The following is a 17,250-nucleotide window of genomic DNA, read 5'->3' as shown; positions in this document are numbered from 1 at the left end:
GCTTCGGAACATCTTCCGTGGTGTGCAGCAGGGTGGGGTGTTCAGCCCCATATTGTTGAACCTTGTCTTGGTAAAACTTGCGCAGTACTTACCGTGGACAGTTCATGTCTCAATATCCGCCAACGACATTTGCATCTGGGTTTCTGCGGCGACTTGCCCTCAGGTACAGGCCAGGCTTCAGCGGGTGGCCGTCATCACAATGTTTCATCACCAAGAACAGGGCCTCAGAGTCTCTACCGAAAAGTTCGCATTGGTTGGCTTTACGCGCAAATGACATTGTATCCAATTTCAATCTACGGTCAAGCTATGTCCTTTGTTTAGACTCATCACCTTCTGGGTGTCATCATTGACCGCAAGCTCTCGTGGAGCGCACACTGCGTCTATCTGACGAACAAGTTAATTGCCATCGCTCAGGCCTTCAAAAACTGGGGTGCATCAGTCCATTCTATGGTGCAGCTGCATATGGAATCCTGGGACTCCTGCGTTACAGTCTACCAGTTTTTCCAAATACATTCAAGACCAACATTCACGCTCTGGCGAGCGTACAAGGTGAAGCTCAAGGCAGGTGTTTAGGGCTGCCTCGGTGCGCCTCAACAACAGCAACAATTGACATCGCGAGAGACCATATGATCCAGACATACGTAGCTGTCGACTCTCTCAGAGCGCACATTCGACATCTGCCAAGGATCCCCGACCGTGACTTAGCTTTCCTACCAGCCGAGACACCTCAAGCATAGGCGCCGACTACGGGGGGGCTCTGGGGCTCGAGCCCCCGCCCCCCCCCACCCCCCGGAGATTTCCGGGGTGGGCAGAGCCCCCCCCCCCGGCAATCCGAAGCCCCCCCCCCCCTCATTTCTCGCCGAAGTGTCATCACCAGAGTTCTGTTGCCCACATCATTTGCGGTTTCTTAAGAGTTGCCTCAACGTTTCACTGAAAATTTTATTGTGGCTGAAAGCTTACTGCATCAGCGCGGACGTGCACGGCTTTACATTCACACTTTCGATTTATTTCTGCAAATCCTAACCATAGGACGACAAGCGCATTAGAAGCGCCAGCGGCGGCTACCTCATAAGCTTTTTTTCTCACTCTAACGTTTTTTTTTTAAATTTCGACTGTGAACACTATATACACACATACAATATATTTAAATATATACACAGGAATAAGTTTGTTAAATTTTTTAAAGAGAAGGATTTAGCCAAGTAACAATTATTTCTACTTGTAAGGATAGGTTATGCCTCGAGAATGAATACGTTGCTCTATGTTCACCTCCAATTACCCCTGCCTTGCGCTAGCGTATTCCTACTTGCGCCTGCAAGTTGGAATACGCTTGGAATACAGGGATAATTGGAGATCGCAGGGAGAGGCCTTCGTCCTGCAGTGGATAGGCTGATAATGATGATGATGATGATATGATGATGATGTACACTTCTCACCCGCCGCGGTGGCTCAGTCAGCTAAGGCGTTGCGCGGCTGAACACGAGATCGCGGGATCGAATCCCGGCCGCGGCGGCCGTATTTCGATGGAGGCAAAATGCAAAAACGCCCGTGTGCTTGCGTTTTACTGCACGTTAAACAACCCCAGGTGATCAAAATTATTCCGGAGCCCTCCACTACGGCGTGTCTCATAATCAGAACTGGTTTTGACACATAAAACCCCCAAAAGAAGAAGAATGTTCACCTCTCTTCAAATTGCTTTGCGTGCTTTTTTTGACCCTGAAAAAGAAAGATCTACAGTCTTCAGTGGCCCCTTGAGCAGAGTCTTTTATCAGCGGCGTGTGAAATGCACATGAATGTTGTGTGTCTGAGTATTGCTACTGTTTCCAGTAGGCAATGCTAACGACTCACGAAAAAAAACCAACCAAAAACTCTTCTAATAATTTACAACATTTATTAGGGATGGAAACATCCCCACATGCCTGCAGCGGTCATAAGTAAAAATAATTTACTCAGTAACCGAAGTGAGGCTAAACCGGATTCACTCGCAATCAGAATCAATAGCCGCCATCCGCAGCAGCGCTTATACTCGCACTAAACGTAAAAAGAAGAAAACAAAAGAAAGAGGCGCAGTGTCGCCCGAACGGCGAAGCATCGATTGCAATAGAAAATTAGTAGACAGCTATACGAAGTAAGGATAGTAGTTTTATCGGCCGTATAAACTTGCAAACATTTGCTTACTAACTGAATTATCAAGCATGTTGTCAGCGCGCCCAAGCAAACATGAACACAGCACACTCGATGACCTCTGACACTAACCGTCAAAGCGCTGGCGTATGAAAGTGCGGCACCAGCAGCAGCAAGCAGTGATCTTCGTACTGTCTATCGCTTCAACGGAAACTGAGCGGCAAAAACACAGCGCGTACAAAGGTATCAGCCGTCTGCGGATCGCTTTCAAGATACCGCTCGCAGATTACCGCCAAAATAAAGCGCGCGACCCGCGTATGTAGTACTCCCCAGGCGCACGGACAGCCGCAGTCACTACAAACTAGCAGATACGCGCCGCGCTTGTGAAAAATGGTTTCTCAAACTGGAAAAAGGCAATTGACAGATTTAAATCCCATGAGAGGCCTAATTTTCATAAGGAGGCATGTAATGCCGTCGTAGTTGGAAAAGGCAGCGCGAATGTGGCATATGCTTGCGCCAAGGGAAAGGCGAAAGAAATGGACGACGCCCGACAGGCTCTCCTAGCAACACCGTCGTCACTACTGTACCTGTCGACCCAAGGCTTAGCAATACGTGGCCACGAAGACACAGAGAGTAATTTGAGGCAGCTGCTGGAACTCCGGGCTAATGATATTCCTTCATTGCGATCGTGGCTTTTAAGAACAAAATACAAATGGATTTCTCACCAGATTTTAAACGAGATGCTGGAACTCAAGGCACATGACATCCTTAGTTCACTCACAGACGAAGTTCGTGCGGCAGAGCACTACGCTGTCATTATGGACGAGACAGCAGACATTTCTGTCAAAGAACAACTTTCAGTTTGTTTTCGGGTGTTCACAGAAAGCCTGGAAGTAGAGGAGCTGTTCTGTGGGTTTTTCAACACGACGGACACCACAGCGACGAGCCTCTTTGCTATATTGAAAGGCATTCTTTGTAGATTTAATCTGCCAATCTAAAAGTGCCGCGGGCAGTGCTATGATGGTGCGGCAAACATGAGAGGAAAGCACCGAGGAGTACAAGCTCTCATGCAAGAACAGGAACCTCGCGCGCTATATGTACACTGCCTAGCGCACATCCTGAATTTGGTTTTGCGTGATGTCGGCCAGAAAGTAGACATGTGCCGTGATTTTCTTTACGCCGTCACTGAACTGATAAACTTCGTGACCTGCTCTCCAAAGCGCGTTGCTTCTTTTCAAGAGATTCAGGTAGAAGAGGATGTGAACTTGCGAAAATTCTGCCCGACAAGGTGGACGCTAAAGGCTTCATCACTGCGATCAGTTCTTTCAAATTATAGCAGTCTCATAACGTTTTTCTATGAAACAGCATCCGAAGAGCGAACTGAGGCCGGTGCGAAAGCCAGCGGATTTTTAAGGATGATGTTCAAGTTTGAATCGTTTTTCATGTTGACGCTTCTGACAAAAGTGTTTTCACGAATGGAAGCACTGAATACCGCCTTACAAAAAAGAACGCTCAGGTTTGGCCAAGCGGAGAAAATGGTGAAATCCGTCACTGCAAGCGTCGCTGAAGTGAGGCAAAGTTTTCCCTTGGTTTGGGAGGAGGTGTTGGCAGAGGCAGGAAAAGTAGGAGTTGAGGACCCTTGTGTTCCAGCTGCTAGGCGAAAGAAAACTCCACACTGCTATCAAGAAGGTTCCTCAGCTCACGTGTTCACATCAGCGGAGGACATGTACCGCCAGAGGTACTACGAAGTACTTGACACTGTACTGTCCTCGTTAAGAGACAGATATCCACCTGAGATGTGGCAGCATATGTCACACATTGAGCAGTTTGCCACAGGAAAGCAAGACGAAGCATACATAGAAAAGTTCTACGGTGACGACCTTGAACGAGGACGGCTGATTTTGCACAGAGACATGCTCATTGACATCGTAAGCCAACAAAAGTCGGCACCATTGCACACATTCGAGGACGTCGTGCAGATGTTTTCGGGGGAGAAGGGCGAACACCTGCGAAACCTTTTGCCGGAAATGGCTAAGCTAACAAAAATTGCGTTGACCATACCGGTCTCGTCAAGCCCATCCGAGAGGTCCTTTTTGTCTTCGGCGACTGAAAACGTACCTGCGGTCGACGACTGGACAAGCCCGTTTGAACCATCTGGCCATTTTGCACACTCACAAAGAACTCTCCTGCAAAATCAATTTAAATAAAATTGCCGACGACTTCATTGCTAGAACAAGTGCGCGAATGAACACATTTTCCCTCAAGGTGAAACCATCCCATCAGAAAACGAAATGATGTCTTTAATAGGAAAGAGAAAGTTGCCAACTCACAAGTTAAAGCTAACCATTTGGCTAAGAAAACAAAGCAAACAGTTATTTCCAGGAACGAAAACGGGGTGCATGACAGGGCAAGTAGGGTGAGGCCTTTTGGGTACGCAAAGACGCTTCGTTGCGCTATTTCTAAAGCTTCCCAGTCTATGCTTGGCCGCTATTTTGTAGCGATGCCTTTAAAGTAATAATGACTTTTCGCGCTTATCGCGCTTTGTCAGTGGTCAGAGCGACGGTCCGCTCACGATATCAACGTTGATAACGCGAGCGGACCGTCGCTCTGACCACTGACAAAGCGCGATAAGCGCGAAAAGGCATTATGACATTAAAGGCATCGCTACAAAATACCGGCCCTGTGCTTTTTCCTTATTAATATTTATTTGTCATATGCTGCATTAGCTGCTCAAGAACGCAATCCACGCTCTTACTACTTCCTCTCGTGCCCTTTCCCACTGTTGAGATATCGTTGTGTCTTATTGATTTATTTGTTAATATGACTGTGTATTTCTGCGCCTGATAATTTATTACTCTATAATCATTTATTCCGCCGCCGGGAAATAAACGAAACCAGTGGCATAAGGCATGCTTTGACAAGTAAATAAAGTATTGCGTCATGGAGTCACGTTGTTTTATGCTAATAATTGTAGTCATAAGTTGTGTACAGAAATTGTTATATATTGTGTATGTTTTATATATGTTATGTCTTATCTTTTCAACTGACCTTAAGTCAGGAAAATATTTCTTGACTGTGTCTTTCTATATTAAAACTTTCACAAATCGTTACATGACTGTTTTCTTTTATGTGTAGTTGTGCGACTTATAGGCACAAAACACACATATCTTCCTAACGTGAATAACTTAATCGGCTTTTCGCATGGCTCATCCGAGAGACGCGAGTCTCTTTGTGGTACGAGGGGACAATGAAATTGAACTACCGTAAAAACCGGAATATAGGTCGAACTTTTTTTCATAACACCATTGCGAAAAGTCGACCCTCGTCTTATATATCGGACATTGGCGAAAAAACTACGGAAGTCTTGCAACAATGGGCAGATGAAGTAAACAGCTGCCTTCGCTATAGTGAACTAGAATGTCTAGTACACTGTACCTTCGCCATCGCATTCAGGCTGCTTTTTCACATTTTGTTTCAAAATGAGCGGAAGCCGACGGCAATGCACCTTCGCCTTCAAGAAAAAGGCGATTGAGTACGCAGAAGCCCACGGCAACCCGCCAGCTTGTCGTGGGCTTCGTATCGTGCGACCATCGACCCGAGTGTTTGCCAGCACCTTATCATTGCGGCACGGAGCAGCATTTAAATAAATACTGTCACCATTGTGCAACCGTCTGAATCACATTTGTTTAAAGGTAAGGGTGTATTTCGGTACTTTTGCCATTGAAAACGATTTTTTTTTATTTTTAGAATTGGTTAGTTGGGGGGTCGACCTATATTCCGGTTCGACCTATAGTGTGTTTTTACGGTATATATATATGACCGCTCAGGAAAGCTGGTCGCCCCCCCCCCCCCCCCCCCGGGAAAATGAAAACTTTCCGCCTATGACCTCAAGCGACCTTTGCAAGATTTATTAGCGCTAATCAAGACTGCATTCGTCTCTCTGGGGTTTTTACGTGCCAAAATCAGTTCGTATTATGAGGCGCGCCGTAGTGGAGGGCTCCGGATTAATTTTGACAACCTAGGGTTCTTTAACGTGCACTACAACGCAAGCAGACGGGCGTTATTCCATTTCGCCTCCATCGAAAGGCGGCCGCCTCATCTGGGATGCCATCCCGCGAGCTCGTGCTCAGCAGCGCAATGCCTTAGCTAACTGAGCCACCGCGTCGGATGATAAAGAGTACATAGCATCATCTTATACACCGGCGGCGAAGCCTTCATCTCCCCTGTAGTGCCTGCGACAGTCTCAAGTGAATTTTGCTATTCCCGGAAATATAAAGAAGGCCAATCTGCCGTCACCGGCGCTGAAGCAACTGACGCTCTTATTGCTCCACTGCGCATATATATATATATATATATATATATATGGATGGTAGAACGAACGGCCGGTGTACCAAATACTTGGCGCTGCCGCTGCTTGAAGGCAGCCCAGTCAGTAAAGTCGATCTCGTGGTTGAAGAACCATGTCTTCGCCACACCCGTCAGGTAGAAGGAGACGTGGCGGAGCTTGTTAAGGTCGTCCCAACGATTAGCGGAACTGACTCGCTCGTAGTCGTCGACCAGTCCTCCACATCTTCTTCACGAAGACCAGCGAAGAGATGGGGGTCACGCCGGTGGCTGCTGAGGATGTAAGGGGTGGCTGGTGGTGTCAGAACGGTAGCGGTAGAAGTGGAAGGTGGTGCGTCCTCAGACATGCTAGCGGACAGTGGGCCCAAGCGGCGGCCTGAACGTAGCTCCAGGGGGTAGACTGAGCGGGCAGAGGACTGAGGATCGAAGAGCACCTCCACCACTTATGGCGTCTCTGTTGGCACGACGTTTATTCGGCCCGAGTACTCGGCAGCGAACCAGCAAAAGCACACACCCGATGATGATGATGATTACACATAACTGAAGATGAGGATCGCGCAACGTAGGATGATGATGATAATATACAGATGAAGAAGACGTGCGTAATAAACGCCCACAATATATATATATATATATATATATATATATATATATATATATATATACAGGGTGTTTCAGCGAACACTTTCAAAAATTCTTAAAGGTTGCTTGCAGCAGATAGCACAATTCTAGTTCATGAGCTGGTCTACTCGAAGAGGCGGACATTACTTGCACAAGAAATTGAAATGCATAATCGAATAATTAACAGACATTCACTAACCAAATTTTTAACTAATTACCTGATGGCCCATATTGCAATTTACAAATTGTAGCCGTGGAGTTCGCAAGGCGGATCCACTTGGAACGAATTCTCGGGATGACACCAGTTTCGAGATATTAATTCCCGAACTTTGCGGAGAAATCCATTGGCGTTCCAGTTAGGTTCTTAACAAAACGTCACTTTTTGCATTGAAGCACAAAATTAACTGGAACGCCAATGCATTTCTCCGCAAAGTTCGGGAATTAATATCTCGAAACTGGTGCCATCCTGAGAATTAATTCTAAGTAGATCCGCCTCGCGAACTCCACGGCTACAATTTGTAAATTGCAATATGGGCCATCAGGTAATTAGTTTAAAATTTAATTAGTGAATTTCTCTTAATTAGTCCATTATGCATTTCAATTTTTTGAGCAAGTAATGTCCGCCTCTGCGAGTAGGCCAGCTCATTAACTAGAATTGGGCTATCTGCCACAGGCAACCTTAAATAAATTTTGAAAGTGTTCGCTGAAACACCCTGTATATATATATCGCCAGTTCGACCTCACCTACCAGCTCAACTACCGCATTCTTCGTTCCAGCTACGCAGGTTACAGTTAAATTGAAGTTGTCACACATGATAACATATACGTCAGAACTTGCAGCCGTCCATGCCACTGTGACCTAAGTCTCCGCAGAGCCGGCACAGAAATGGTTCATAGCTTGTAACGAAACCGCAACTCTTCTCAGTATCATGTCGGCCGTACATCACTGAACATACGAGCTGATATCCAACATCAGGGAAGAGTACCACCATGCTCTGGAAACGGGGCACAACATAATCTTTTAGGGGATTCCTGCTCACTGGGAAATCGTCGGCAACGACTGTGCTGACAGGGCTGCCCGGCCTGCCCACGAAGACAACCACACGCGTCCAATACTTTGCGTAGGACTGACACTTGTTGTGCCATAGCACCTGCCATCATCGCCACCCGTCCCTCTGGGTCCTGCCGACTAGTCGCCAACGGGAGGCGGCGACACAATACGGCGGGGGGGGGGGGGGGGGGACCTCGGCAACTGCCCCGTCTGTGTCCTGCCGACGTGCAAGCAGCCCCGGCCATCATCGCCACCCGTCCCTCGGGGTCCTGTCGACGAGTCGCCAGGGGGACGCGACGACACAATGCGACGCGAGTGACGTCAGCAACCGTCCCCTCTTCCTCCTGACGACGAGGAGCCGCCGCCAAGGAGATTTAAGGAGGAACCGGCCCATTGTTAAGCGAGAGAGTCGCTACCGGCCGCCCCGTCGGTCTGGTGCGCTCTTACCAGCTCTTACTGTTTTGACCAGCTATCCCCAGCTAATGGCAGCTATTACCAGCTATTACCTGCTATTCCTGCTATATCTGTACATATTTGTACATATTGTATAAAGTTTTGGTCTCCTCTTCGCCTGCTTCAAGACTCAGTCTCTCGTCCCCGACCCCGAGTCACAACACACTGCGAGGGAACTTCGTCGGCTAGCTTTCTGGAGTTCAAGTGCCTTCCATTGCCGATTGCATAAGCTGGACCCCTTCCTACGGCTACCACGGCCACCTAGCCTTTCCCGCGGAGTTCTAAACAACCCTGCTGTGCCGCTTGTGACTGAGAGTGGCGTTCACGAGCGTTTGCTCTTATCGTGTGGAAATGACCTAGAGCCCGATTTGCGACTCCCGTAGGTGCCAGGAAACCATCGAGCACCTACTGTGTAACTGTCCTCGCTATGACGTAAAGCGCCCCTCTCTCAGGACAACTTTAAACCGACTGGACTCGAGACCGTTCTCTGGGTCAAAGATACTCGGACCGTGGCTACACTAGTTATTGGCACAAAAAGCAATTGGTGCACTACTGCACCACTTTAAGGGCACCGGTTTAAGAGTCCGCTTATAGTGTCCCTGTTCATCATCCCATGTGCACTGCGTACTCACTCTCCCCCACGTTTCCTCTTTCTATTCCCCCTTTTCCTTACCCCCAGTGTAGAGTAGCAAACCAGACGCTTGCCTGGTCGACATCCCTGCCTTTCCTGTCCCTGCTCTCTTTTTTATTTATTAATTAATTAATTAATTTGTAAATTTATTTATTTATTTATTTCAGTACTCTCAATGCCACTTGGGGCGTTACAGACAGGAGTGGGTATCAATACAATAATTGGAAATCGCGGTTTTTAAGGATGATGGAACGGGGTGGCTGACAATGGAGACGGCGAGGTGGTTCCAGCTGGTCGATGTCCTTGGAATGAAGGAATAAGCGTGCAGGTTTGAACTTGGGACGTGGACCATGAAGTTGTGATCGGTGCGTGCTTAAATATAATGAGGAGCAGCGAGTAGTGCATTCTTGAGGTGATGATTGGTATGGTATATTTTGTGGAATAGCCCAAGCCGCGCCATTTTTCTTCGTGTCGTAAGGTCAGGGAGGTCCAGGAAAATTTTCATTGCAGTAACACTTGCGGTGCGAGAGTAATTCGAAAGGATGAAACGGGCGGCTCGGTTTTGAATAGCTTCGAGAGAGGAGGTAAGCAAGGCAGAGTGAGGATCCCAGGCGGCATATTCGATTTTCGACCTTACAAGTGTTTTATACAATAGCAGTTTTAAAGAGGTAGGAGCCAATGAAAAGTTTCGGCGAAGGAAGCCTAACATGCGATTAACATTGTTAGCCACGAAATCTATGTGAGTTTGCCATGTCAAGGTGTTAGATTTATGAACGCCGAGGTATTTATATGAGCTTCTAAGATAGAATTATTGAGAAAGTAAGGATAAAGGGCAGGAGCATTACTGTTACGATATACTCTCATTACTTTGCATTTATTTACGTTCAGTTTCATTATCCATTGAGTACACCATGCTTGAACGTAGTTCAGATCAGCTTGAAGCAGCAGTGGGTCGCCTGGTTTAGTTATCTCCCGGTAAATTACACAATCGTCGGCAAAAAGTCTAATTTGTGAGGAAACGTGGTAAAGAAGGTCGTTACTATAAATTAAGAAGAGTAACGGTCCGAGAACGGTTCCTTGCGGTACACCGGAGGTTACAGTAGAATTAGGAGAGTCATAGCTGTTTGCCGTGACGTACTTCTTTCAATTTAATAAAAAGCACTCAATACACTGAAGCACGTTGGGGTCGATGTTAAGGGTTTTCAATTTTAGAAGAAGGTGATGAGAGGCGCTGTCAAATGCTTTTTGAAAGTCAAGAAAAATGCAATCTACGAAATAGTTGCGATCGAGGATGTTAAAGAGGTCGTTAGTAAAAAGAAGGAGCTGGGTTTCACAAGAGTAATGTTTTTTGAAGCTGGGTTGATGCATACAGAAGAAGTTGTTAGTTTCAAGGAAAGTTTCCAGATTGGAGTATATTACATGTTCAAGAAGCTTATAGGAATGCTGGTTAATATGACGGGTCTATAGTTTAGGGAGCTGGATAAGTTACCTTGCTTGGGAACTGGTACCACCCTCGCCGCCTTCAGGTCGTGAGGAAGCTGGGAACACTGCAAAGACTGAGTAAATATTTGTGACAGCATTATTGATGAATATGTCTCAGTGTGCTTCAGAAACACCGCGGTGATTTCATCGGTACTAGGTGAAGAAGATGGCTTGAGTGTCAGCATTAGTTTGGCAATACCAACCCAGTCAACCAAAATTGGATCCATCATATGAAAAGAAGTCACTGCAGGCTTGGGGGCAATGCACGGTACATCATTCGAGAATGAGGCTACAAAGTGGTTTTGAAGAACAACACAACACTGATTGCTTGGTATGATATCACCTTGCTCACCGCATAGCTGAATTCCCGTTTTTTTGCCCATGTATGTTGTGTTAGCCCAAGATTACGTCCTCTTATGTATTGTTATGACATTTGATATTTAGAATTACCATTTTATGTACCCCACTCCCCTCTGTAAAGCTTCGTGCGCTAGAGGGTAAAATAGATCAATAAAAGCTGTTAGATTACTTTGTGCTGTTAGATTACAAGAAACTTCCATGTTTTCCCGGATCTGGGGCTCTATTCTGGACATTCCGCCATCTTCTTCGAGGCGTGATGTAGGTGCAACGCGTACAAAGTGGCACTGATGGCCTCGATTTGCTTTCTTAATGTGACGCAAACGTGACGTTTTGCCTAAGAAGCTGAAATGAAGTCAACGAACCTAACGTTGTTAATAAAACAAACCAGTTTTCCGCTTCCGAAAAAAAAATAAAGCAACTCGCTCAAAGCGTATGATTATTGCGTCGAAAACGTCTCTGGCTTGTATAGTCTGCTTCATTAGCCAGGCACACTGACAAAAGAAGCACGCAGGCACACGTGACACACGCACTAACAAATTCATTCGAAAGACTGCGAGATAAGGTATATATACTGTTTCGAACGCGCAGGCGCACCAGGCACTTCGGGGAGACTACAGAAGGCGATTGCCAGGACTGGCTAGGACATTTGCATACCTGAAGAGAGCATGCTCCGCGTTCTATAAAACAGAAGAGCTCTGACTTACACCGGTACTACCTTTTCTTTTTCTCATATAAGACGCTTCCAATAACTCACGTACCATTTTGTCCTTACTCCTACCCGGGATATTCACATCATGACATCACGGCTGACAAGAGCAGGCTTTACGGTAAGCTGAAAGATACGCAGTGAAGTCGTTCAAGTTACTAGCATGCGCCCTCATTTGATCATTGACGCAACGGCCAGTTTGTCCTACAGAAAACTTCAAGGCGCCGCCTTGCGTACATTTCTTAATGTAAAGTAAGTAAAAAGCCACTGTTGTCACAGCTTCTGTTTATGTGAAAAGTCTTTATTCTTGTTTACAATACAAACGCAGCAGTAAAAAAGTGCGAAACGTCGCAGAAAGTTTGTGATGTCAAACCAATATTATTTAAAGCAAACCGTATTTTTTAAAATAATGTAGGCACAAAACAAATACCAACACCAACCGAGATCCATGCAAATGATATGAGCACGCGGTATGAACAGAATATTTTCATGGTGCCAAACGACGGGGAAAATGCGGCGATACGCATGCATGTCTGCCACCATTCCATATGGTAACTGATTAGCATAATTCGCGCGGCTCGTCGCACCACATTATGATGGAAAATCTGTGCAATGGCGGCCTAGCGCAATGTCACACCACGTCAAATTGACGTTTACGAAATGGCCCTTGCTGTGACGCTCCTCGTGGAATATTCTTTGAGCCAATGAGAAAGCGGACATGGCAGCTATCTCGAACCGCCATCACATATTCGCGAAATTGCAGGTGCACTGCACGGGCTCATGCACGCTACCACTCAGGTGTTTTTCATTTCTTTTTCGGAGAGATAACGTCGCAATATAACTGCCAAGGACCAAAAAACAAGTATTCGTTAAAATTTGCAGCTGCACGTCACATTTAGTCATCTTGATGAAAACGCGAAATTGCATTTCGCGAAACTACAGCTTCCCGGCACAAATTTCAAAACACCTGACTTCTCGACAGTCAATCAGAGAATCAACATGGCGGATAATGTCCACCATGCGAGCGCCATGTGTGTCAAGAATAGAGCCCCTGCCCCGCAGCGGCCCGTCATATCGGGTGTCCATTTCATCGTTCAGCTGACAACAGTGAATCCACCAGGCCCACCCGGAAGTGACATCAACGCATCGTCGGAGTTCCGGTGTAATACGTCTCCGCACGTCAAATGAAAAGAAGCACTTACTCGCGGAGCGGGTTGATGCAAATCGACCAGTGTAAAGCGCAAATTCGCTCTAGATCAACCTGTGGAATTGGATGTCTCTGCCACGGAGCAATAAAAAAAAAAGAACGTGCTCCAGTTTGAGAAGTGGAATTCACCATACCTTTAAAGCAGGTGAAGTTTGCCTATAATTAAATGTGTCTGATGATCAAATCGACGTCCGGCATAGCAGTGCAGTGCTCTCACCATTGGGCCCGGATCGCATGCGTGCTATTCATGCCACAGCCGCGCTTATAGAAACGGCCGGCGGATGGGTCACACGCGGGTTTCTTGCGTGATTGTCTCGTGCCAACTAGCGCTTCAAGACGCTATGTAAGACTGAACTGCCTTCGAGATGGGCCCACATTTATCGTCACACGGATACTTGCAAGCTCTGTGAGGTCCACCTATATTGCTACCACATCAAAAGCTACAGTTGGGGAGTTCTGATGGTTTGCCAGTCTGTTAAGAGTGCACCAATGAACGTGCCCCGTAAGCTACCATCGGTTAGCCAATCATCATATCGTATTGTTGAAGCAGCGCACTGACGAGGACATAGTGGACAGACACACGAATACACGACACTCGCTGCTCTTTCTTTTTACTCGCAGCTACTTTATTTTAGAACGAGCACTTCATCTTTGACGTAATCGTTCAGCGGAAGCCCGCTAGGTGGAGAGAAGTAATTAAATTATCCTTTAATTACTTGTTCATTATATACCTGCGCACCCTCCGACGTCAAAGAGGTGCAAGTCAAGTTTAAGAGCACCTCCAAAAACACATATCCCCGCACATTCAGGCGTCAAAGATAGGCAACAAATCTAAGACGCTGTGAAATATTATCCTATTCGTTGCACCGCTAACACAATTATTTTTACAAGTTTATTCTTGTGACCTTCCAAAGGCAGCATCGCTTCCCCACATGCTATGGGAATGTAAAAACCAATATCCGGCAAATAATACCGTGACCCTCTCGTCGAGATGGCACGCCGCCCTGCGCAGCTCCCATCGACGACCAACTCTGGGCTACCCAGCAAGCCTGCGAGGCGGCGAAGAGGCAAGACCTCGATGTCCCCACGTGGGAGGCCTAGGCCCAGCCAACTAAACTGCTGGTTTAAATAAAAGTTTGTTCCTCCTCCTCCCCCAAAAAAGCGACCTCATTATGGCTGAGAAGAACAGATGGTTGACTACACAGCCCTCTTCTCTCGTGTAAGTGTGAAAGGCTTCCACTAATTCCCTAGTTAGTTCATCTTTATGGCGTGAAAAAATTGTTGTGTCATCGTAAAGCGGTGAACACCCATGCTGTGAATAATGCCCTTCAATGTTGCAATGAATGTTGCCCCTCAGCGACCTTCTGTGTTCCATAAGTTTTGTGTTCAAACACCGGCCCGTTTAGCCGACAATGCTTTTCCACAATGTATGGGTAAAGAGGATACAACGGACGATCTGCACTTGAAAAATTCTTTTTTATTCATAACCGTGCACCTATACATATTTCCTTTTATGTTTGTTGCAACTCTGCGATGCAGTCCGGCACATAATTTACAGAGTTTGTTAGGAGCTGAAAAAAGTACTCGTAGACCATACCTGCTACCTAAATTTTTTTTTCGTTCAGTGCAATCTTGTGCGCATATGATATTGACACAATTTTTCTGCCGTCATTCTCTTGTTTACTGTGCTCCTTCTGAAAGCCACTGCGCGCAAAACAAATCAACTTATAGGCTGATCTACAAAGCACATGTTTTTCGTAACATGCATTCTTTAGGCCTGATAACTTGTTGGCGGAAACTTTCGTTTATTTTTTCCGGGCATTACTTCATCAAGGCCGATCGTAGACATGGGCCGGTATTTTGTAGCGATGCCTTTAATGTCATAATGCCTTTTCGCGCTTATCGCGCTTTGTCAGTGGTCAGAGCGACGGTCCGCTCGCGTTATCAACGTTGATATCGTGAGCGGACCGTCGCTCTGACCACTGACAAAGCGCGATAAGCGCGAAAAGGCATTATTGCTTTAAAGGCATCGCTACAAAATCGCGGCCATGAAAAGGCTATGCCGCTTTTTAAGACTTTTGAGTGTCCCGAATTGTAGCTAAGTGAGGATTTTTATGATCGCAGATTGTATGACCAGCAAACGCGGACCGGTGCGGCAGTTAACGTCACATCTAAAAACTGTAGCTTGCCATTGTTTGGAAACTCAACAGTGAAATCCAGAACATCGTAACAAGCGCTGATGAACGGGAACACAAAGAAGAGACAAGTAGGCTGGACGGGTGCTAGACATCAACTGAATGTTTAATGACATAAACAGCAGCATATATACCACCGCGGAAAAAACAAAAACAAAAATCCATCAGGCAGATTTATCAGCGAAAGGAATTCAAGTTTAGCTTTAAATACGTTTTTTCTTTAGCCTGCAAGGCCAGTGAAGGTGCGTGCAGCCTTCAGCTCGAAGTGCTACGCCTGCGCAATGCTGGTTTTCCCGCGGAATTGCTAGCTTCTATTGCAGGAAGCCCGATAAATGAAGCCAATTGGCGGAGTATGACAAGCCACAATCATCCTGATTACAAAGAGGCGCGGCCTGTGATTTTGCCCTACGTTCATGATTTGTCCCACCGCCTCAAGAAGGTTGCGGGGAAATGTGGCATCCCGGTCGCCTTTTCGGCTCCTGGTAAGCTGGCACGTATGTGCAATGTCGTGAATGGCACGTCCAAGACCGGCTGCACAACAAAGCACACGACTCGTTTCGTGGAGTGCAGAGTGGGCGTTGTGTACCGCATCCCACTTTCTTGTGGTCGATGCTATGTCGGTCAGACCGGCCGCAGCGTCAACGACAGATTGAGGGAGCATCGCGCAGCTGTTAACTCATTGGGGGGGGGGGGGGGTGGACATTTGGCAGATCACTGACGGCGGTGAACTGCCGCCTCTTGCAAGCCTGACTTTGAGGGCACACGTGTCCTGCGCAGCTTTTCGACACAGCAAGCAAGGGAGATTTTTGAAGCCCTGTGTATAGGTGCCGAAGCTGGTAAATGTGTCAGCGCACCTTCACTGGCCTTGCAGACTAAAGAAAAAACGTATTTAAAGCGAAACTTGAATTCCTTTCGCTGATAAATCTGCCTGATGGATTTTTTTTGCGGTGGTATATATGCTGCTGTGTATGTCATTAAACCTTCAGTTGATGTCTAGCGCCCGTCCAGTCTACTTGTCTCTTCTTTGTGTTCCCGTCCATCAGCGCTTGTTACGATGTCTAAGTTCTGTTACAACCAACTAGCCCAAATTTCTGCTTTAAATAGTGAAATCCAGTACTTGGCTGTTGTCCTTGAACACTTAAAACTTCTTCCACTCTTCTGTCCAAAATACCATTTTCCACTATAGCCAAGAAAATCACCCACAAAACGGAACACCCTTAATGCAAAGCCGTAAAGCTTTGGATCAATTGCCTTGTCAATATTACCTAAAACAATTGTGCGGAGTACCGCAGCAACCTTTAAGCCCATACATATCCCGGTCCTCTGTCTCTACATGACATTATTCCACAGTACAAAAGTGGACCCAAGGTAAAAGGTTAATAGCTGAAGAAAAGTACAAACCGACGCGCCACATTTGTCGACAAATTCCATCTGATCGTTATCTTCCGTAATACAATGCGCAACACTTGATAAAAAGGGTCCATGCGGAATGTTCTAATACAAATCCTGTACATCTATGCTGAATAAAGTGCACCTTCTAGGGTTAGACGTGCTCAAGTACGATACTAACACCTGAGAGTTTGGTTCAGAAACCTTGAAGACCCTAAGGTGGCTTTGCAGATACGATGAAACAACCAACTGTCACGAGTCCCTTTCTGATACTATGGCTCTCGACGGAACACTAATGTGATGTGTCTTGGCCGCAAAAACCATTCGAGGTGCCGGCTGCTCGAGCGCTTAACTGCTGAAGCAAGTCGCTCAAAAGTGTTGCTCCCCTGTAAAGTGACTGCTTTATCCCCAACCTTACTAACCTTAACGTCGACCAGGACGAAATTCTATTTTTGTGTCTCTCCACTTTGTCCTGGTCAGTGCGCTGCTTCACCAATAGGATATGATGTTTAATCACCAACTCGCCCAACTTTCCACGCTACTGGTTTAGCCAATACTCACTCAAACGATTATTGGCAGAACAGCACACGTTCTTTGCGCGAAATCATATGGTAAATGAACCTTGCTTATCAGCTCTCTTCAGAATACGCTGAATGGTTGGACTTATCAAAAAAAAAAGAAACAGGC

At 46.4% G+C, this 17,250-nt stretch overlaps 2 protein-coding genes across 5 annotated transcripts in view; one reads left to right on the top strand and one right to left on the bottom strand.

Annotated features, from left to right (window-relative positions):
- Window positions 1–17,250, top strand: part of LOC119465198 (TNF receptor-associated factor 6-like) — a 204,389-nt gene that overhangs the window by 18,062 nt on the left and 169,077 nt on the right. The gene's annotated exons all lie outside the window — the stretch shown is intronic.
- LOC119465199 (E3 ubiquitin-protein ligase PDZRN3-B-like) overlaps window positions 1–17,250 on the bottom strand; it is a 199,426-nt gene that overhangs the window by 64,741 nt on the left and 117,435 nt on the right. The gene's annotated exons all lie outside the window — the stretch shown is intronic.

The sequence above is a fragment of the Dermacentor silvarum genome, chromosome 9 (assembly GCF_013339745.2).
Source record: "Dermacentor silvarum isolate Dsil-2018 chromosome 9, BIME_Dsil_1.4, whole genome shotgun sequence".
NCBI lineage: Eukaryota > Metazoa > Arthropoda > Arachnida > Ixodida > Ixodidae > Dermacentor > Dermacentor silvarum.
This window is presented reverse-complemented; position numbering and strand designations above follow the sequence as displayed.